Raw genomic sequence first — 15,837 nt, forward strand, 5'->3', positions numbered from 1 at the left:
TCTGTTTGACCTCTCCCAAATCTCTGTATTGGAAATAAAAAGAAAAAGTTTCCAATTTAAATAGCTAGAGAATAAAAACAATTTGCCAGTTATGGGAAAAAACCTACAGCACCTGGTGTTCCCATGTGGTCTCCCACCCAAGTACTAACAAGGATCAACACTGCTTAGCTTCCAAGATCAGGCTAGATTGGGCGTATCCAATGTGATATGGCTGTAGGTGAGATACAGGCACTTTTTTGCCCTCTTCTACTTCTATAACCAGGTAAGCTAATAAAAAAGTTTCCTAACGGTATTGGCTTACTGAAAAAAATCATGTGTTGGTAATGTAAAAAGACCTACAGGACATGATATTAGCAGGTGGTCTCAAATTAAACTACTAAAGAGGCTCAACACTCTTTAGCTGCCAAAAGCAGTTGGAATTGGGCCTAAACAGTGTGGTAAGTCTTTAGGTGATGGCTATTGTGTCTGTTTGACCTCTCCCAAATGTCTGTATTGGCAATAAAACGAAAAAGTTTCCAATTTAAATAGCTAGAGAATAAAAACAATTTGCCAGTAATGGGAACAAACCTACAGCACCTGGTGATCCCATGTGGTCTCCCACCCAAGTACTAACCAGGCCCAACACTGCTTAGCTTCCAAGATCAGACGAGATTGGGCGTATCCAATGTGGTATGGCTGTAGGTGAGATACCAGCACTTTTTTGCCCTCTTCTACCTCTATAACCAGGTAAGCTAATATAAAAGTTTTCTAACTGTATTGGCTTACTGAAAAAAATCATGTGTTGGTAATGTAAAAAGACATACAGGACATAATATTAGCATGTGGTCTCAAATTAAACTACTAAAGAGGCTCAACACTGTTTAGCTGCCAAAAGCAGTTGGAATTGGGCCGAAACAGTGTGGTAAGTCTTTAGGTGATGGCTATTGTGTCTGTTTGACCTTTCCCAAATGTCTGTATTGGCAATAAAAAGAAAAAGTTTCCAATTTAAATAGCTAGAGAATAAATTTTTTTTGCCAGTAATGGGAAAAAACCTACAGCACCTGGTGTTCCCATGTGGTCACCCACCCAAGTACTAACCAGACCCATCACTGCTTAGCTTCCAGGATTAGACGAGATTGGGCGTATCCAATGTGGTATGGCTGTAGGTGAGATACGGGCACTTTTTTGCACTCTTCTACTTCTATAACCAGGTAAGCTAATAAAAAAGTTTCCTAACTGTTTTGGCTTACTGAAAAAAATCATGTGTTGGTAATGTAAAAAGACCTACAGGACATGATATAAGCAGGTGATCTTAAATTAAACTACTAAAGAGGCTCAACACTGTTTAGCTGCCAAAACCAGTTGGAATTGGGCCTAAACAGTGTGGTAAGTCTTTAGGTGATGGCTATTGTGTCTGTTTGACCTCTCCCAAATGTCTGTATTGGCAATAAAAAGATAAAGTTTCCAATTTAAATAGCTAGAGAATAAAAACAATTTGCCAGTAATGGAAAAAAACCTACAGCACCTGGTGTTCCCATGTGGTCTCCCACCCAAGTACTAACCAGGCCCAACACTGCTTAGCTTCCAAGATCAGACGGGACTGGGCGTATCCAATGTGGTATGGCTGTAGGTGAGATGCAAGCACTTTTTTGCCCTCTTCTACTTCTGTAACAAGTTAAGTTAATAAATAAGTTTCCTAACTGTATTGGCTTACTGAAAAAAATCATGTGTTGGTAATGTAAAAAGACCTACAGGACATGATATTAGCAGGTGTTCTCAAATTAAACTACTAAAGAGGCTCAACACTGTTTAGCTGCCAAAAGCAGTTGGAATTGCGTCTAAACAGTGTGGTAAGTCTTTAGGTGATGGCTATTGTGTCTGTTTGACCTCTCCCAAATCTCTGTATTGGCAATAAAAAGAAAAAGTTTCCAATTTAAATAGCTAGAAAATAAAAACAATTTGCCAGTAATGGGAAAAAACCTACAGCACCTGGTGTTCCCATGTGGTCTCCCACCCAAGTACTAACCAGGCCCAACACTGCTTAGCTTCCAAGATCAGACGAGATTGGGCGTATCCAATGTGGTATGGCTGTAGGTGAGATTCAGACACCTTTTTGCCCTCTTCTACTTCTATAACCAGGTAAGCTAATAAAAAAGTTTCCTAACTGTATTGGCTTACTGAAAAAAATCATGTGTTGGTAATGTAAATAGAACTACAGGACATGATATTAGCAGGTGGTCTCAAATTAAACTACTAAAGAGGCTCAACACTGTTTAGCTGCCAAAAGCAGTTGGAATTGGGCCTAAACAGTGTGGTAAGTCTTTAGGTGATGGCTATTGTGTCTGTTTGACCTCTCCTAAATCTCTGTATTGGCAATAAAAAGAAAAAGTTTCCAATTTAAATAGCTAGAGAATAAAAACAATTTGCCAGTAATGGGAAAAAAACCTACAGCACCTGGTGTTCCCATGTGGTCTCCCACCCAAGTACTAACCAGGCCCAACACTGCTAAGCTTCGAAGATCAGACGGGATTGGGCGTATCCAATGTGGTATGGCTGTAGGTGAGATGCAAGCACTTTTTTGCCCTCTTCTACTTCTATAACAAGGTAAGTTAATAAAAAAGTTTCCTAACTGTATTGGCTTACTGAAAAAAATCATGTGTTGGTAATGTAAAAAGACCTACAGGACATGATATTAGCAGGTGGTCTCAAATTAAACTACTAAAGAGGCTCAACACTGTTTAGCTGCCAAAAGCAGTTGGAATTGGGCCTAAACAGTGTGGTAAGTCTTTAGGTGATGGCTATTGTGTCTGTTTGACCTCTCCCAAATCTCTGTATTGGCAATAAAAAGAAAAAGTTTCCAATTTAAATAGCTAGAAAATAAAAACAATTTGCCAGTAATAGGAAAAAACCTACAGCACTTGGTGTTCCCATGTGGTCTCCCACCCAAGTACTAACCAGGCCCAACACTGCTTAGCTTCCAAGATCAGACGGGATTGGGCGTATCCAATGTGGTATGGCTGTAGGTGAGATACAGGCACTTTTTTGCCCTCTTCTACTTCTATAACCAGGTAAGCTTATAAAAAAGTTTCCTAACTGTATTGGCTTACTGAAAAAAATCATGTGTTGGTAATGTAAATAGAACTACAGGACATGATATTAGCAGGTGGTCTCAAATTAAACTACTAAAGAGGCTCAACACTGTTTAGCTGCCAAAAGCAGTTGGAATTGGGCCTAAACAGTGTGGTAAGTCTTTAGGTGATGGCTATTGTGTCTGTTTGACCTCTCCTAAATCTCTGTATTGGCAATAAAAAGAAAAACTTTCCAATTTAAATAGCTAGAGAATAAAAACAATTTGCCAGTAATGGGAAAAAACCTACAGCACCTGGTGTTCCCATGTGGTCTCCCACCCAAGTACTAACCAGGCCCAACACTGCTTAGCTTCCAAGATCAGACGAGATTGGGCGTATCCAATGTGGTATGGCTGTAGGTGAGATACAGGCACTTTTTTGCCCTCTTCTACTTCTATAACCAGGTAAGCTTATAAAAAAGTTTCCTAACTGTATTGGCTTACTGAAAAAAATCATGTGTTGGTAATGTAAATAGAACTACAGGACATGATATTAGCAGGTGATCTCAAATTAAACTACTAAAGAGGCTCAACACTGTTTAGCTGCCAAAACCAGTTGGAATTGGGCCTAAACAGTGTGGTAAGTCTTTAGGTGATGGCTATTGTGTCTGTTTGACCTCTCCTAAATCTCTGTATTGGCAATAAAAAGAAAAAGTTTCCAATTCAAATAGCTAGAGAATAAAAACAATTTGCCAGTAATGGGAAAAAACCTACAGCACCTGGTGTTCCCATGTGGTCTCCCACCCAAGTACTAACCAGGCCCAACACTGCTTAGCTTCCAAGATCAGACGGAATTGGGCGTATCCAATTTGGTATGGCTGTAGGTGAGATGCAAGCACTTTTTTGCCCTCTTCTACTTCTATAACAAGTTAAGTTAATAAAAAAGTCTCCTAACTGTATTGGCTTACTGAAAAAAATCATGTGTTGGTAATGTAAAAAGACCTACAGGACATGATATTAGCAGGTGGTCTCAAATTAAATTACTAAAGAGGCTCAACACTGTTTAGCTGCCAAAAGCAGTTGGAATTGCGTCTAAACAGTGTGGTAAGTCTTTAGGTGATGGCTATTGTGTCTGTTTGACCTCTCCCAAATCTCTGTATTGGCAATAAAAAGAAAAAGTTTCCAATTTAAATAGCTAGAAAATAAAAACAATTTGCCAGTAATGGGAAAAAACCTACAGCACCTGGTGTTCCCATGTGGTCTCCCACCCAAGTACTAACCAGGCCCAACACTGCTTAGCTTCCAAGATCAGACGAGATTGGGCGTATCAAATGTGGTATGGCTGTAGGTGAGATTCAGGCACTTTTTTGCCCTCTTCTACTTCTATAACCAGGTAAGCTAATAAAAAAGTTTCCTAACTGTATTGGCTTACTGAAAAAAATCATGTGTTGGTAATGTAAATAGAACTACAGGACATGATATTAGCAGGTGGTCTCAAATTAAACTACTAAAGAGGCTCAACACTGTTTAGCTGCCAAAAGCAGTTGGAATTGGGCCTAAACAGTGTGGTAAGTCTTTAGGTGATGGCTATTGTGTCTGTTTGACCTCTCCCAAATCTCTGTATTGGCAATAAAAAGAAAAAGTTTCCAATTTAAATAGCTAGAAAATAAAAACAATTTGCCAGTAATGGGAAAAAACCTACAGCACCTGGTGTTCCCATGTGGTCTCCCACCCAAGTACTAACCAGGCCCAACACTGATTAGCTTCCAAGATCAGATGGGATTGGGCGTATCCAATGTGGTATGGCTGTAGGTGAAATGCAAGCACTTTTTTGCCCTCTTCTACTTCTATAACAAGTTAAGTTAATAAAAAAGTTTCCTAACTGTATTGGCTTACTGAAAAAAATCATGTGTTGGTAATGTAAAAAGACCTAGAGGACATGATATTAGCAGGTGGTCTCAAATTAAACTACTAAAGAGGCTCAACACTGTTTAGCTGCCAAAAGCAGTTGGAATTGCGTCTAAACAGTGTGGTAAGTCTTTAGGTGATGGCTATTGTGTCTGTTTGACCTCTCCCAAATCTCTGTATTGGCAATAAAAAGAAAAAGTTTCCAATTTAAATAGCTAGAAAATAAAAACAATTTGCCAGTAATGGGAAAAAACCTACAGCACCTGGCGTTCCCATGTGGTCTCCCACCCAAGTACTAACCAGGCCCAACACTGCTTAGCTTCCACGATCAGACGAGATTGGGCGTATCCAATGTGGTATGGCTGTAGGTGAGATACAGGCACTTTTTTGCCCTCTTCTACTTCTATAACCAGGTAAGCTAATAAAAAAGTTTCCTAACTGTATTGGCTTACTGAAAAAAATCATGTGTTGGTAATGTAAATAGGACTACAGGACATGATATTAGCAGGTGGTCTCAAATTAAACTACTAAAGAGGCTCAACACTGTTTAGCTGCCAAAACCAGTTGGAATTGGGCCTAAACAGTGTGGTAAGTCTTTAGGTGATGGCTATTGTGTCTGTTTGACCTCTCCCAAATGTCTGTATTGGCAATAAAAAGATAAAGTTTCCAATTTAAATAGCTAGAGAATAAAAACAATTTGCCAGTAATGGAAAAAAACCTACAGCACCTGGTGTTCCCGTGTGGTCTCCCACCCAAGTACTAACCAGGCCCAACACTGCTTAGCTTCCAAGATCAGGCGTATCCAATGTGGTATGGCTGTAGGTGAGATACAGGCACTTTTTTGCCCTCTTCAACTTCTATAACCAGGTAAGCTAATAAAAAAGTTTCCTAACTGTATTGGCTTACTGAAAAAAATCATGTGTTGGTAATGTAAATAGAACTACAGGACATGATATTAGCAGGTGGTCTCAAATTAAGCTACTAAAGAGGCTCAACACTGTTTAGCTGCCAAAAGCAGTTGGAATTGGGGCTAAACAGTGTGGTAAGTCTTTAGGTGATGGCTATTGTGTCTGTTTGACCTCTCCTAAATCTCTGTATTGGCAATAAAAAGAAAAAAGTTTCCAATTTAAATAGCTAGAAAATAAAAACAATTTGATAGTAATGGGAAAAAACCTACAGCACCTGGTGTTCCCATGTGGTCTCCCACACAAATACTAACCAGGCCCAACACTGCTTATCTTCCAAGATCAGACGAGATTGGGCGTATCCAATGTGGTATGGCTGTAGGTGAGATACAGGCACTTTTTTGCCCTCTTCTACTTCTATAACCAGGTAAGCTAATAAAAAAGTTTCCTAACTGTATTGGCTTACTGAAAAAAATCATGTGTTGGTAATGTAAATAGAACTACAGGACATGATATTAGCAGGTGGTCTCAAATTAAACTACTAAAGAGGCTCAACACTGTTTAGCTGCCAAAACCAGTTGGAATTGGGCCTAAACAGTGTGGTAAGTCTTTAGGTGATGGCTATTGTGTCTGTTTGACCTCTCCCAAATGTCTGTATTGGCAATAAATAGATTAAGTTTCCAATTTAAATAGCTAGAGAATAAAAACAATTTGCCAGTAATGGAAAAAAACCTACAGCACCTGGTGTTCCCATGTGGTCTCCCACCCAAGTACTCACCAGGCCCAACACTGCTTAGCTTCCAAGATCAGACGGAATTGGGCGTATCCAATTTGGTATGGCTGTAGGTGAGATGCAAGCACTTTTTTGCCCTCTTCTACTTCTATAACAAGTTAAGTTAATAAAAAAGTTTCCTAACTGTATTGGCTTACTGAAAAAAATCATGTGTTGGTAATGTAAAAAGACCTACAGGACATGATATTAGCAGGTGGTCTCAAATTAAACTACTAAAGAGGCTCAACACTGTTTAGCTGCCAAAAGCAGTTGGAATTGCGTCTAAACAGTGTGGTAAGTCTTTAGGTGATGGCTATTGTGTCTGTTTGACCTCTCCCAAATCTCTGTATTGGCAATAAAAAGAAAAAGTTTCCAATTTAAATAGCTAGAAAATAAAAACAATTTGCCAGTAATGGGAAACAACCTACAGCACCTGGTGTTCCCATGTGGTCTCCCACCCAAGTACTAACCAGGCCCAACACTGCTTAGCTTCCAAGATCAGACGAGATTGGGCGTATCCAATGTGGTATGGCTGTAGGTGAGATTCAGGCACTTTTTTGCCCTCTTCTACTTCTATAACCAGGTAAGCTAATAAAAAAGTTTCCTAACTGTATTGGCTTACTGAAAAAAATCATGTGTTGGTAATGTAAATAGAACTACAGGACATGATATTAGCAGGTGGTCTCAAATTAAACTACTAAAGAGGCTCAACACTGTTTAGCTGCCAAAAGCAGTTGGAATTGCGTCTAAACAGTGTGGTAAGTCTTTAGGTGATGGCTATTGTGTCTGTTTGACCTCTCCCAAATCTCTGTATTGGCAATAAAAAGAAAAAGTTTCCAATTTAAATAGCTAGAAAATAAAAACAATTTGCCAGTAATGGGAAAAAACCTACAGCACCTGGTGTTCCCATGTGGTCTCCCACCCAAGTACTAACCAGGCCCAACACTGCTTAGTTTCCAAGATCAGACGAGATTGGGCGTATCCAATGTGGTATGGCTGTAGGTGAGATTCAGGCACTTTTTTGCCCTCTTCTACTTCTATAACCAGGTAAGCTAATAAAAAAGTTTCCTAACTGTATTGGCTTACTGAAAAAAATCATGTGTTGGTAATGTAAATAGAACTACAGGACATGATATTAGCAGGTGGTCTCAAATTAAACTACTAAAGAGGCTCAACACTGTTTAGCTGCCAAAAGCAGTTGGAATTGGGCCTAAACAGTGTGGTAAGTCTTTAGGTGATGGCTATTGTGTCTGTTTGACCTCTCCCAAATCTCTGTATTGGCAATAAAAAGAAAATGTTTCCAATTTAAATAGCTAGAAAATAAAAACAATTTGCCAGTAATGGGAAAAAACCTACAGCACCTGGTGTTCCCATGTGGTCTCCCACCCAAGTACTAACCAGGCCCAACACTGCTTATCTTCCAAGATCAGACGGGATTGGGCGTATCCAATGTGGTATGGCTGTAGGTGAGATGCAAGCACTTTTTTGCCCTCTTCTACTTCTATAACAAGTTAAGTTAATAAAAAAGTTTCCTAACTGTATTGGCTTACTGAAAAAAATCATGTGTTGGTAATGTAAAAAGACCTACAGGACATGATATTAGCAGGTGGTCTCAAATTAAACTACTAAAGAGGCTCAACACTGTTTAGCTGCCAAAAGCAGTTGGAATTGCGTCTAAACAGTGTGGTAAGTCTTTAGGTGATGGCTATTGTGTCTGTTTGACCTCTCCCAAATCTCTGTATTGGCAATAAAAAGAAAAAGTTTCCAATTTAAATAGCTAGAAAATAAAAACAATTTGCCAGTAATGGGAAAAAACCTACAGCACCTGGTGTTCCCATGTGGTCTCCCACCCAAGTACTAACCAGGCCCAACACTGCTTAGCTTCCAAGATCAGACGGGATTGGGTGTATCAAATGTGGTATGGCTGTAGGTGAGATGCAAGCACTTTTTTGCCCTCTTCTACTTCTATAACAAGTTAAGTTAATAAAAAAGTTTCCTAACTGTATTGGCTTACTGAAAAAAATCATGTGTTGGTAATGTAAAAAGACCTACAGGACATGATATTAGCAGGTGGTCTCAAATTAAACTACTAAAGAGGCTCAACACTGTTTAGCTGCCAAAAGCAGTTGGAATTGGGCCTAAACAGTGTGGTAAGTCTTTAGGTGATGGCTATTGTGTCTGTTTGACCTCTCCCAAATCTCTGTATTGGCAATAAAAAGAAAAAGTTTCCAATTTAAATAGCTAGAAAATAAAAACAATTTGCCAGTAATGGGAAAAAACCTACAGCACCTGGTGTTCCCATGTGGTCTCCCACGCAAGTACTAACCAGGCCCAACACTGCTTAGCTTCCAAGATCAGACAGGATTGGGCGTATCCAATGTGGTATGGCTGTAGGTGAGATGCAGGCACTTTTTTGCCCTCTTCTACTTCTATAACAAGTTAAGTTAATAAAAAAGTTTCCTAACTGTATTGGCTTACTGAAAAAAATCATGTGTTGGTAATGTAAAAAGACCTACAGGACATGATATTAGCAGGTGGTCTCAAATTAAACTACTAAAGAGGCTCAACACTGTTTAGCTGCCAAAAGCAGTTGGAATTGCGTCTAAACAGTGTGGTAAGTCTTTAGGTGATGGCTATTGTGTCTGTTTGACCTCTCCTAAATCTCTGTATTGGCAATAAAAAGAAAAACTTTCCAATTTAAATAGCTAGAGAATAAAAACAATTTGCCAGTAATGGGAAAAAACCTACAGCACCTGGTGTTCCCATGTGGTCTCCCACCCAAGTACTAACCAGGCCCAACACTGCTTAGCTTCCAAGATCAGACGAGATTGGGCGTATCCAATGTGGTATGGCTGTAGGTGAGATACAGGCACTTTTTTGCCCTCTTCTACTTCTATAACCAGGTAAGCTTATAAAAAAGTTTCCTAACTGTATTGGCTTACTGAAAAAAATCATGTGTTGGTAATGTAAATAGAACTACAGGACATGATATTAGCAGGTGATCTCAAATTAAACTACTAAAGAGGCTCAACACTGTTTAGCTGCCAAAACCAGTTGGAATTGGGCCTAAACAGTGTGGTAAGTCTTTAGGTGATGGCTATTGTGTCTGTTTGACCTCTCCTAAATCTCTGTATTGGCAATAAAAAGAAAAAGTTTCCAATTCAAATAGCTAGAGAATAAAAACAATTTGCCAGTAATGGGAAAAAACCTACAGCACCTGGTGTTTCCATGTAGTCTCCCACCCAAGTACTAACCAGGCCCAACACTGATTAGCTTCCAAGATCAGACGAGATTGGGCGTATCCAATGTGGTATGGCTGTAGGTGAGATACAGGCACTTTTTTGCCCTCTTCTACTTCTATAACCAGGTAAGCTTATAAAAAAGTTTCCTAACTGTATTGGCTTACTGAAAAAAATCATGTGTTGGTAATGTAAATAGAACTACATTACATGATATTAGCAGGTGATCTCAAATTAAACTACTAAAGAGGCTCAACACTGTTTAGCTGCCAAAACCAGTTGGAATTGGGCCTAAACAGTGTGGTAAGTCTTTAGGTGATGGCTATTGTGTCTGTTTGACCTCTCCCAAATGTCTGTATTGGCAATAAATAGATTAAGTTTCCAATTTAAATAGCTAGAGAATAAAAACAATTTGCCAGTAATGGAAAAAAACCTACAGCACCTGGTGTTCCCATGTGGTCTCCCACCCAAGTACTAACCAGGCCCAACACTGCTTAGCTTCCAAGATCAGACGGAATTGGGCGTATCCAATTTGGTATGGCTGTAGGTGAGATGCAAGCACTTTTTTGCCCTCTTCTACTTCTATAACAAGTTAAGTTAATAAAAAAGTCTCCTAACTGTATTGGCTTACTGAAAAAAATCATGTGTTGGTAATGTAAAAAGACCTACAGGACATGATATTAGCAGGTGGTCTCAAATTAAATTACTAAAGAGGCTCAACACTGTTTAGCTGCCAAAAGCAGTTGGAATTGCGTCTAAACAGTGTGGTAAGTCTTTAGGTGATGGCTATTGTGTCTGTTTGACCTCTCCCAAATCTCTGTATTGGCAATAAAAAGAAAAAGTTTCCAATTTAAATAGCTAGAAAATAAAAACAATTTGCCAGTAATGGGAAAAAACCTACAGCACCTGGTGTTCCCATGTGGTCTCCCACCCAAGTACTAACCAGGCCCAACACTGCTTAGCTTCCAAGATCAGACGAGATTGGGCGTATCAAATGTGGTATGGCTGTAGGTGAGATTCAGGCACTTTTTTGCCCTCTTCTACTTCTATAACCAGGTAAGCTAATAAAAAAGTTTCCTAACTGTATTGGCTTACTGAAAAAAATCATGTGTTGGTAATGTAAATAGAACTACAGGACATGATATTAGCAGGTGGTCTCAAATTAAACTACTAAAGAGGCTCAACACTGTTTAGCTGCCAAAAGCAGTTGGAATTGGGCCTAAACAGTGTGGTAAGTCTTTAGGTGATGGCTATTGTGTCTGTTTGACCTCTCCCAAATCTCTGTATTGGCAATAAAAAGAAAAAGTTTCCAATTTAAATAGCTAGAAAATAAAAACAATTTGCCAGTAATGGGAAAAAACCTACAGCACCTGGTGTTCCCATGTGGTCTCCCACCCAAGTACTAACCAGGCCCAACACTGCTTAGCTTCCAAGATCAGACGGGATTGGGCGTATCCAATGTGGTATGGCTGTAGGTGAAATGCAAGCACTTTTTTGCCCTCTTCTACTTCTATAACAAGTTAAGTTAATAAAAAAGTTTCCTAACTGTATTGGCTTACTGAAAAAAATCATGTGTTGGTAATGTAAAAAGACCTAGAGGACATGATATTAGCAGGTGGTCTCAAATTAAACTACTAAAGAGGCTCAACACTGTTTAGCTGCCAAAAGCAGTTGGAATTGCGTCTAAACAGTGTGGTAAGTCTTTAGGTGATGGCTATTGTGTCTGTTTGACCTCTCCCAAATCTCTGTATTGGCAATAAAAAGAAAAAGTTTCCAATTTAAATAGCTAGAAAATAAAAACAATTTGCCAGTAATGGGAAAAAACCTACAGCACCTGGCGTTCCCATGTGGTCTCCCACCCAAGTACTAACCAGGCCCAACACTGCTTAGCTTCCACGATCAGACGAGATTGGGCGTATCCAATGTGGTATGGCTGTAGGTGAGATACAGGCACTTTTTTGCCCTCTTCTACTTCTATAACCAGGTAAGCTAATAAAAAAGTTTCCTAACTGTATTGGCTTACTGAAAAAAATCATGTGTTGGTAATGTAAATAGGACTACAGGACATGATATTAGCAGGTGGTCTCAAATTAAACTACTAAAGAGGCTCAACACTGTTTAGCTGCCAAAACCAGTTGGAATTGGGCCTAAACAGTGTGGTAAGTCTTTAGGTGATGGCTATTGTGTCTGTTTGACCTCTCCCAAATGTCTGTATTGGCAATAAAAAGATAAAGTTTCCAATTTAAATAGCTAGAGAATAAAAACAATTTGCCAGTAATGGAAAAAAACCTACAGCACCTGGTGTTCCCGTGTGGTCTCCCACCCAAGTACTAACCAGGCCCAACACTGCTTAGCTTCCAAGATCAGGCGTATCCAATGTGGTATGGCTGTAGGTGAGATACAGGCACTTTTTTGCCCTCTTCAACTTCTATAACCAGGTAAGCTAATAAAAAAGTTTCCTAACTGTATTGGCTTACTGAAAAAAATCATGTGTTGGTAATGTAAATAGAACTACAGGACATGATATTAGCAGGTGGTCTCAAATTAAGCTACTAAAGAGGCTCAACACTGTTTAGCTGCCAAAAGCAGTTGGAATTGGGGCTAAACAGTGTGGTAAGTCTTTAGGTGATGGCTATTGTGTCTGTTTGACCTCTCCTAAATCTCTGTATTGGCAATAAAAAGAAAAAAGTTTCCAATTTAAATAGCTAGAAAATAAAAACAATTTGATAGTAATGGGAAAAAACCTACAGCACCTGGTGTTCCCATGTGGTCTCCCACACAAGTACTAACCAGGCCCAACACTGCTTATCTTCCAAGATCAGACGAGATTGGGCGTATCCAATGTGGTATGGCTGTAGGTAAGATACAGGCACTTTTTTGCCCTCTTCTACTTCTATAACCAGGTAAGCTAATAAAAAAGTTTCCTAACTGTATTGGCTTACTGAAAAAAATCATGTGTTGGTAATGTAAATAGAACTACAGGACATGATATTAGCAGGTGGTCTCAAATTAAACTACTAAAGAGGCTCAACACTGTTTAGCTGCCAAAACCAGTTGGAATTGGGCCTAAACAGTGTGGTAAGTCTTTAGGTGATGGCTATTGTGTCTGTTTGACCTCTCCCAAATGTCTGTATTGGCAATAAATAGATTAAGTTTCCAATTTAAATAGCTAGAGAATAAAAACAATTTGCCAGTAATGGAAAAAAACCTACAGCACCTGGTGTTCCCATGTGGTCTCCCACCCAAGTACTCACCAGGCCCAACACTGCTTAGCTTCCAAGATCAGACGGAATTGGGCGTATCCAATTTGGTATGGCTTTAGGTGAGATGCAAGCACTTTTTTGCCCTCTTCTACTTCTATAACAAGTTAAGTTAATAAAAAAGTTTCCTAACTGTATTGGCTTACTGAAAAAAATCATGTGTTGGTAATGTAAAAAGACCTACAGGACATGATATTAGCAGGTGGTCTCAAATTAAACTACTAAAGAGGCTCAACACTGTTTAGCTGCCAAAAGCAGTTGGAATTGCGTCTAAACAGTGTGGTAAGTCTTTAGGTGATGGCTATTGTGTCTGTTTGACCTCTCCCAAATCTCTGTATTGGCAATAAAAAGAAAAAGTTTCCAATTTAAATAGCTAGAAAATAAAAACAATTTGCCAGTAATGGGAAACAACCTACAGCACCTGGTGTTCCCATGTGGTCTCCCACCCAAGTACTAACCAGGCCCAACACTGCTTAGCTTCCAAGATCAGACGAGATTGGGCGTATCCAATGTGGTATGGCTGTAGGTGAGATTCAGGCACTTTTTTGCCCTCTTCTACTTCTATAACCAGGTAAGCTAATAAAAAAGTTTCCTAACTGTATTGGCTTACTGAAAAAAATCATGTGTTGGTAATGTAAATAGAACTACAGGACATGATATTAGCAGGTGGTCTCAAATTAAACTACTAAAGAGGCTCAACACTGTTTAGCTGCCAAAAGCAGTTGGAATTGCGTCTAAACAGTGTGGTAAGTCTTTAGGTGATGGCTATTGTGTCTGTTTGACCTCTCCCAAATCTCTGTATTGGCAATAAAAAGAAAAAGTTTCCAATTTAAATAGCTAGAAAATAAAAACAATTTGCCAGTAATGGGAAAAAACCTACAGCACCTGGTGTTCCCATGTGGTCTCCCACCCAAGTACTAACCAGGCCCAACACTGCTTAGTTTCCAAGATCAGACGAGATTGGGCGTATCCAATGTGGTATGGCTGTAGGTGAGATTCAGGCACTTTTTTGCCCTCTTCTACTTCTATAACCAGGTAAGCTAATAAAAAAGTTTCCTAACTGTATTGGCTTACTGAAAAAAATCATGTGTTGGTAATGTAAATAGAACTACAGGACATGATATTAGCAGGTGGTCTCAAATTAAACTACTAAAGAGGCTCAACACTGTTTAGCTGCCAAAAGCAGTTGGAATTGGGCCTAAACAGTGTGGTAAGTCTTTAGGTGATGGCTATTGTGTCTGTTTGACCTCTCCCAAATCTCTGTATTGGCAATAAAAAGAAAATGTTTCCAATTTAAATAGCTAGAAAATAAAAACAATTTGCCAGTAATGGGAAAAAACCTACAGCACCTGGTGTTCCCATGTGGTCTCCCACCCAAGTACTAACCAGGCCCAACACTGCTTAGCTTCCAAGATCAGACGGGATTGGGCGTATCCAATGTGGTATGGCTGTAGTTGAGATGCAAGCACTTTTTTGCCCTCTTCTACTTCTATAACAAGTTAAGTTAATAAAAAAGTTTCCTAACTGTATTGGCTTACTGAAAAAAATCATGTGTTGGTAATGTAAAAAGACCTACAGGACATGATATTAGCAGGTGGTCTCAAATTAAACTACTAAAGAGGCTCAACACTGTTTAGCTGCCAAAAGCAGTTGGAATTGCGTCTAAACAGTGTGGTAAGTCTTTAGGTGATGGCTATTGTGTCTGTTTGACCTCTCCCAAATCTCTGTATTGGCAATAAAAAGAAAAAGTTTCCAATTTAAATAGCTAGAAAATAAAAACAATTTGCCAGTAATGGGAAAAAACCTACAGCACCTGGTGTTCCCATGTGGTCTCCCACCCAAGTACTAACCAGGCCCAACACTGCTTAGCTTCCAAGATCAGACGGGATTGGGTGTATCCAATGTGGTATGGCTGTAGGTGAGATGCAAGCACTTTTTTGCCCTCTTCTACTTCTATAACAAGTTAAGTTAATAAAAAAGTTTCCTAACTGTATTGGCTTACTGAAAAAAATCATGTGTTGGTAATGTAAAAAGACCTACAGGACATGATATTAGCAGGTGGTCTCAAATTAAACTACTAAAGAGGCTCAACACTGTTTAGCTGCCAAAAGCAGTTGGAATTGGGCCTAAACAGTGTGGTAAGTCTTTAGGTGATGGCTATTGTGTCTGTTTGACCTCTCCCAAATCTCTGTATTGGCAATAAAAAGAAAAAGTTTCCAATTTAAATAGCTAGAAAATAAAAACAATTTGCCAGTAATGGGAAAAAACCTACAGCACCTGGTGTTCCCATGTGGTCTCCCACGCAAGTACTAACCAGGCCCAACACTGCTTAGCTTCCAAGATCAGACAGGATTGGGCGTATCCAATGTGGTATGGCTGTAGGTGAGATGCAGGCACTTTTTTGCCCTCTTCTACTTCTATAACAAGTTAAGTTAATAAAAAAGTTTCCTAACTGTATTGGCTTACTGAAAAAAATCATGTGTTGGTAATGTAAAAAGACCTACAGGACATGATATTAGCAGGTGGTCTCAAATTAAACTACTAAAGAGGCTCAACACTGTTTAGCTGCCAAAAGCAGTTGGAATTGCGTCTAAACAGTGTGGTAAGTCTTTAGGTGTTGGCTATTGTGTCTGTTTGACCTCTCCCAAATCTCTGTATTGGCAATAAAAAGAAAAAGTTTCCAATTTAAATAGCTAGAAAATAAAAA

At 39.2% G+C, this 15,837-nt stretch overlaps 30 non-coding genes and 4 pseudogenes across 30 annotated transcripts; all 34 read right to left on the reverse strand.

The window, feature by feature from the left end:
* Nucleotides 1-100: 100 nt before the first annotated feature.
* Nucleotides 101-219, reverse strand: LOC146028678 (5S ribosomal RNA; annotated as a pseudogene).
* A 345-nt stretch (nucleotides 220-564) lies between these two features.
* Nucleotides 565-683, reverse strand: LOC146032646 (5S ribosomal RNA). Its single transcript, XR_014458072.1, has one exon. It is a non-coding gene; the product is annotated as a 5S ribosomal RNA (ribosomal RNA).
* A 345-nt stretch (nucleotides 684-1,028) lies between these two features.
* On the reverse strand, nucleotides 1,029-1,147 carry LOC146027857 (5S ribosomal RNA; annotated as a pseudogene).
* A 345-nt stretch (nucleotides 1,148-1,492) lies between these two features.
* Nucleotides 1,493-1,611, reverse strand: LOC146030520 (5S ribosomal RNA). Its single transcript, XR_014456011.1, has one exon. It is a non-coding gene; the product is annotated as a 5S ribosomal RNA (ribosomal RNA).
* A 345-nt stretch (nucleotides 1,612-1,956) lies between these two features.
* LOC146028852 (5S ribosomal RNA) lies at nucleotides 1,957-2,075 on the reverse strand. Its single transcript, XR_014455277.1, has one exon. It is a non-coding gene; the product is annotated as a 5S ribosomal RNA (ribosomal RNA).
* A 346-nt stretch (nucleotides 2,076-2,421) lies between these two features.
* LOC146033973 (5S ribosomal RNA) lies at nucleotides 2,422-2,540 on the reverse strand. The gene has a single exon (XR_014459381.1). It is a non-coding gene; the product is annotated as a 5S ribosomal RNA (ribosomal RNA).
* Nucleotides 2,541-2,885: 345 nt separating this feature from the next.
* Nucleotides 2,886-3,004, reverse strand: LOC146031217 (5S ribosomal RNA). Its single transcript, XR_014456688.1, has one exon. It is a non-coding gene; the product is annotated as a 5S ribosomal RNA (ribosomal RNA).
* A 345-nt stretch (nucleotides 3,005-3,349) lies between these two features.
* Nucleotides 3,350-3,468, reverse strand: LOC146028864 (5S ribosomal RNA). The gene has a single exon (XR_014455278.1). It is a non-coding gene; the product is annotated as a 5S ribosomal RNA (ribosomal RNA).
* A 345-nt stretch (nucleotides 3,469-3,813) lies between these two features.
* LOC146032471 (5S ribosomal RNA) lies at nucleotides 3,814-3,932 on the reverse strand. Its single transcript, XR_014457904.1, has one exon. It is a non-coding gene; the product is annotated as a 5S ribosomal RNA (ribosomal RNA).
* A 345-nt stretch (nucleotides 3,933-4,277) lies between these two features.
* LOC146030982 (5S ribosomal RNA) lies at nucleotides 4,278-4,396 on the reverse strand. The gene has a single exon (XR_014456461.1). It is a non-coding gene; the product is annotated as a 5S ribosomal RNA (ribosomal RNA).
* Nucleotides 4,397-4,741: 345 nt separating this feature from the next.
* On the reverse strand, nucleotides 4,742-4,860 carry LOC146030286 (5S ribosomal RNA). The gene has a single exon (XR_014455784.1). It is a non-coding gene; the product is annotated as a 5S ribosomal RNA (ribosomal RNA).
* Nucleotides 4,861-5,205: 345 nt separating this feature from the next.
* Nucleotides 5,206-5,324, reverse strand: LOC146033410 (5S ribosomal RNA). The gene has a single exon (XR_014458819.1). It is a non-coding gene; the product is annotated as a 5S ribosomal RNA (ribosomal RNA).
* A 345-nt stretch (nucleotides 5,325-5,669) lies between these two features.
* LOC146028986 (5S ribosomal RNA) lies at nucleotides 5,670-5,778 on the reverse strand (annotated as a pseudogene).
* Nucleotides 5,779-6,124: 346 nt separating this feature from the next.
* LOC146033302 (5S ribosomal RNA) lies at nucleotides 6,125-6,243 on the reverse strand. Its single transcript, XR_014458712.1, has one exon. It is a non-coding gene; the product is annotated as a 5S ribosomal RNA (ribosomal RNA).
* A 345-nt stretch (nucleotides 6,244-6,588) lies between these two features.
* LOC146033687 (5S ribosomal RNA) lies at nucleotides 6,589-6,707 on the reverse strand. Its single transcript, XR_014459095.1, has one exon. It is a non-coding gene; the product is annotated as a 5S ribosomal RNA (ribosomal RNA).
* Nucleotides 6,708-7,052: 345 nt separating this feature from the next.
* On the reverse strand, nucleotides 7,053-7,171 carry LOC146028876 (5S ribosomal RNA). Its single transcript, XR_014455279.1, has one exon. It is a non-coding gene; the product is annotated as a 5S ribosomal RNA (ribosomal RNA).
* A 345-nt stretch (nucleotides 7,172-7,516) lies between these two features.
* LOC146032072 (5S ribosomal RNA) lies at nucleotides 7,517-7,635 on the reverse strand. Its single transcript, XR_014457519.1, has one exon. It is a non-coding gene; the product is annotated as a 5S ribosomal RNA (ribosomal RNA).
* A 345-nt stretch (nucleotides 7,636-7,980) lies between these two features.
* LOC146031444 (5S ribosomal RNA) lies at nucleotides 7,981-8,099 on the reverse strand. Its single transcript, XR_014456911.1, has one exon. It is a non-coding gene; the product is annotated as a 5S ribosomal RNA (ribosomal RNA).
* A 345-nt stretch (nucleotides 8,100-8,444) lies between these two features.
* Nucleotides 8,445-8,563, reverse strand: LOC146030399 (5S ribosomal RNA). The gene has a single exon (XR_014455895.1). It is a non-coding gene; the product is annotated as a 5S ribosomal RNA (ribosomal RNA).
* A 345-nt stretch (nucleotides 8,564-8,908) lies between these two features.
* Nucleotides 8,909-9,027, reverse strand: LOC146032299 (5S ribosomal RNA). Its single transcript, XR_014457741.1, has one exon. It is a non-coding gene; the product is annotated as a 5S ribosomal RNA (ribosomal RNA).
* A 345-nt stretch (nucleotides 9,028-9,372) lies between these two features.
* On the reverse strand, nucleotides 9,373-9,491 carry LOC146028887 (5S ribosomal RNA). Its single transcript, XR_014455280.1, has one exon. It is a non-coding gene; the product is annotated as a 5S ribosomal RNA (ribosomal RNA).
* A 345-nt stretch (nucleotides 9,492-9,836) lies between these two features.
* Nucleotides 9,837-9,955, reverse strand: LOC146034579 (5S ribosomal RNA). The gene has a single exon (XR_014459983.1). It is a non-coding gene; the product is annotated as a 5S ribosomal RNA (ribosomal RNA).
* A 345-nt stretch (nucleotides 9,956-10,300) lies between these two features.
* On the reverse strand, nucleotides 10,301-10,419 carry LOC146032472 (5S ribosomal RNA). The gene has a single exon (XR_014457905.1). It is a non-coding gene; the product is annotated as a 5S ribosomal RNA (ribosomal RNA).
* Nucleotides 10,420-10,764: 345 nt separating this feature from the next.
* On the reverse strand, nucleotides 10,765-10,883 carry LOC146030983 (5S ribosomal RNA). Its single transcript, XR_014456462.1, has one exon. It is a non-coding gene; the product is annotated as a 5S ribosomal RNA (ribosomal RNA).
* A 345-nt stretch (nucleotides 10,884-11,228) lies between these two features.
* Nucleotides 11,229-11,347, reverse strand: LOC146030666 (5S ribosomal RNA). Its single transcript, XR_014456157.1, has one exon. It is a non-coding gene; the product is annotated as a 5S ribosomal RNA (ribosomal RNA).
* Nucleotides 11,348-11,692: 345 nt separating this feature from the next.
* LOC146033411 (5S ribosomal RNA) lies at nucleotides 11,693-11,811 on the reverse strand. Its single transcript, XR_014458820.1, has one exon. It is a non-coding gene; the product is annotated as a 5S ribosomal RNA (ribosomal RNA).
* A 345-nt stretch (nucleotides 11,812-12,156) lies between these two features.
* LOC146028987 (5S ribosomal RNA) lies at nucleotides 12,157-12,265 on the reverse strand (annotated as a pseudogene).
* A 346-nt stretch (nucleotides 12,266-12,611) lies between these two features.
* On the reverse strand, nucleotides 12,612-12,730 carry LOC146031747 (5S ribosomal RNA). The gene has a single exon (XR_014457204.1). It is a non-coding gene; the product is annotated as a 5S ribosomal RNA (ribosomal RNA).
* A 345-nt stretch (nucleotides 12,731-13,075) lies between these two features.
* On the reverse strand, nucleotides 13,076-13,194 carry LOC146027652 (5S ribosomal RNA). Its single transcript, XR_014455042.1, has one exon. It is a non-coding gene; the product is annotated as a 5S ribosomal RNA (ribosomal RNA).
* Nucleotides 13,195-13,539: 345 nt separating this feature from the next.
* On the reverse strand, nucleotides 13,540-13,658 carry LOC146028899 (5S ribosomal RNA). Its single transcript, XR_014455281.1, has one exon. It is a non-coding gene; the product is annotated as a 5S ribosomal RNA (ribosomal RNA).
* A 345-nt stretch (nucleotides 13,659-14,003) lies between these two features.
* Nucleotides 14,004-14,122, reverse strand: LOC146032073 (5S ribosomal RNA). The gene has a single exon (XR_014457520.1). It is a non-coding gene; the product is annotated as a 5S ribosomal RNA (ribosomal RNA).
* A 345-nt stretch (nucleotides 14,123-14,467) lies between these two features.
* Nucleotides 14,468-14,586, reverse strand: LOC146030723 (5S ribosomal RNA). Its single transcript, XR_014456214.1, has one exon. It is a non-coding gene; the product is annotated as a 5S ribosomal RNA (ribosomal RNA).
* A 345-nt stretch (nucleotides 14,587-14,931) lies between these two features.
* Nucleotides 14,932-15,050, reverse strand: LOC146027329 (5S ribosomal RNA). Its single transcript, XR_014454733.1, has one exon. It is a non-coding gene; the product is annotated as a 5S ribosomal RNA (ribosomal RNA).
* Nucleotides 15,051-15,395: 345 nt separating this feature from the next.
* Nucleotides 15,396-15,514, reverse strand: LOC146032301 (5S ribosomal RNA). The gene has a single exon (XR_014457743.1). It is a non-coding gene; the product is annotated as a 5S ribosomal RNA (ribosomal RNA).
* Nucleotides 15,515-15,837: the final 323 nt, after the last annotated feature.

Source organism: Crinia signifera, chromosome 8 (assembly GCF_055691185.1).
Source record: "Crinia signifera chromosome 8, ASM5569118v1, whole genome shotgun sequence".
Taxonomy (NCBI): Eukaryota; Metazoa; Chordata; class Amphibia; order Anura; family Myobatrachidae; genus Crinia; species Crinia signifera.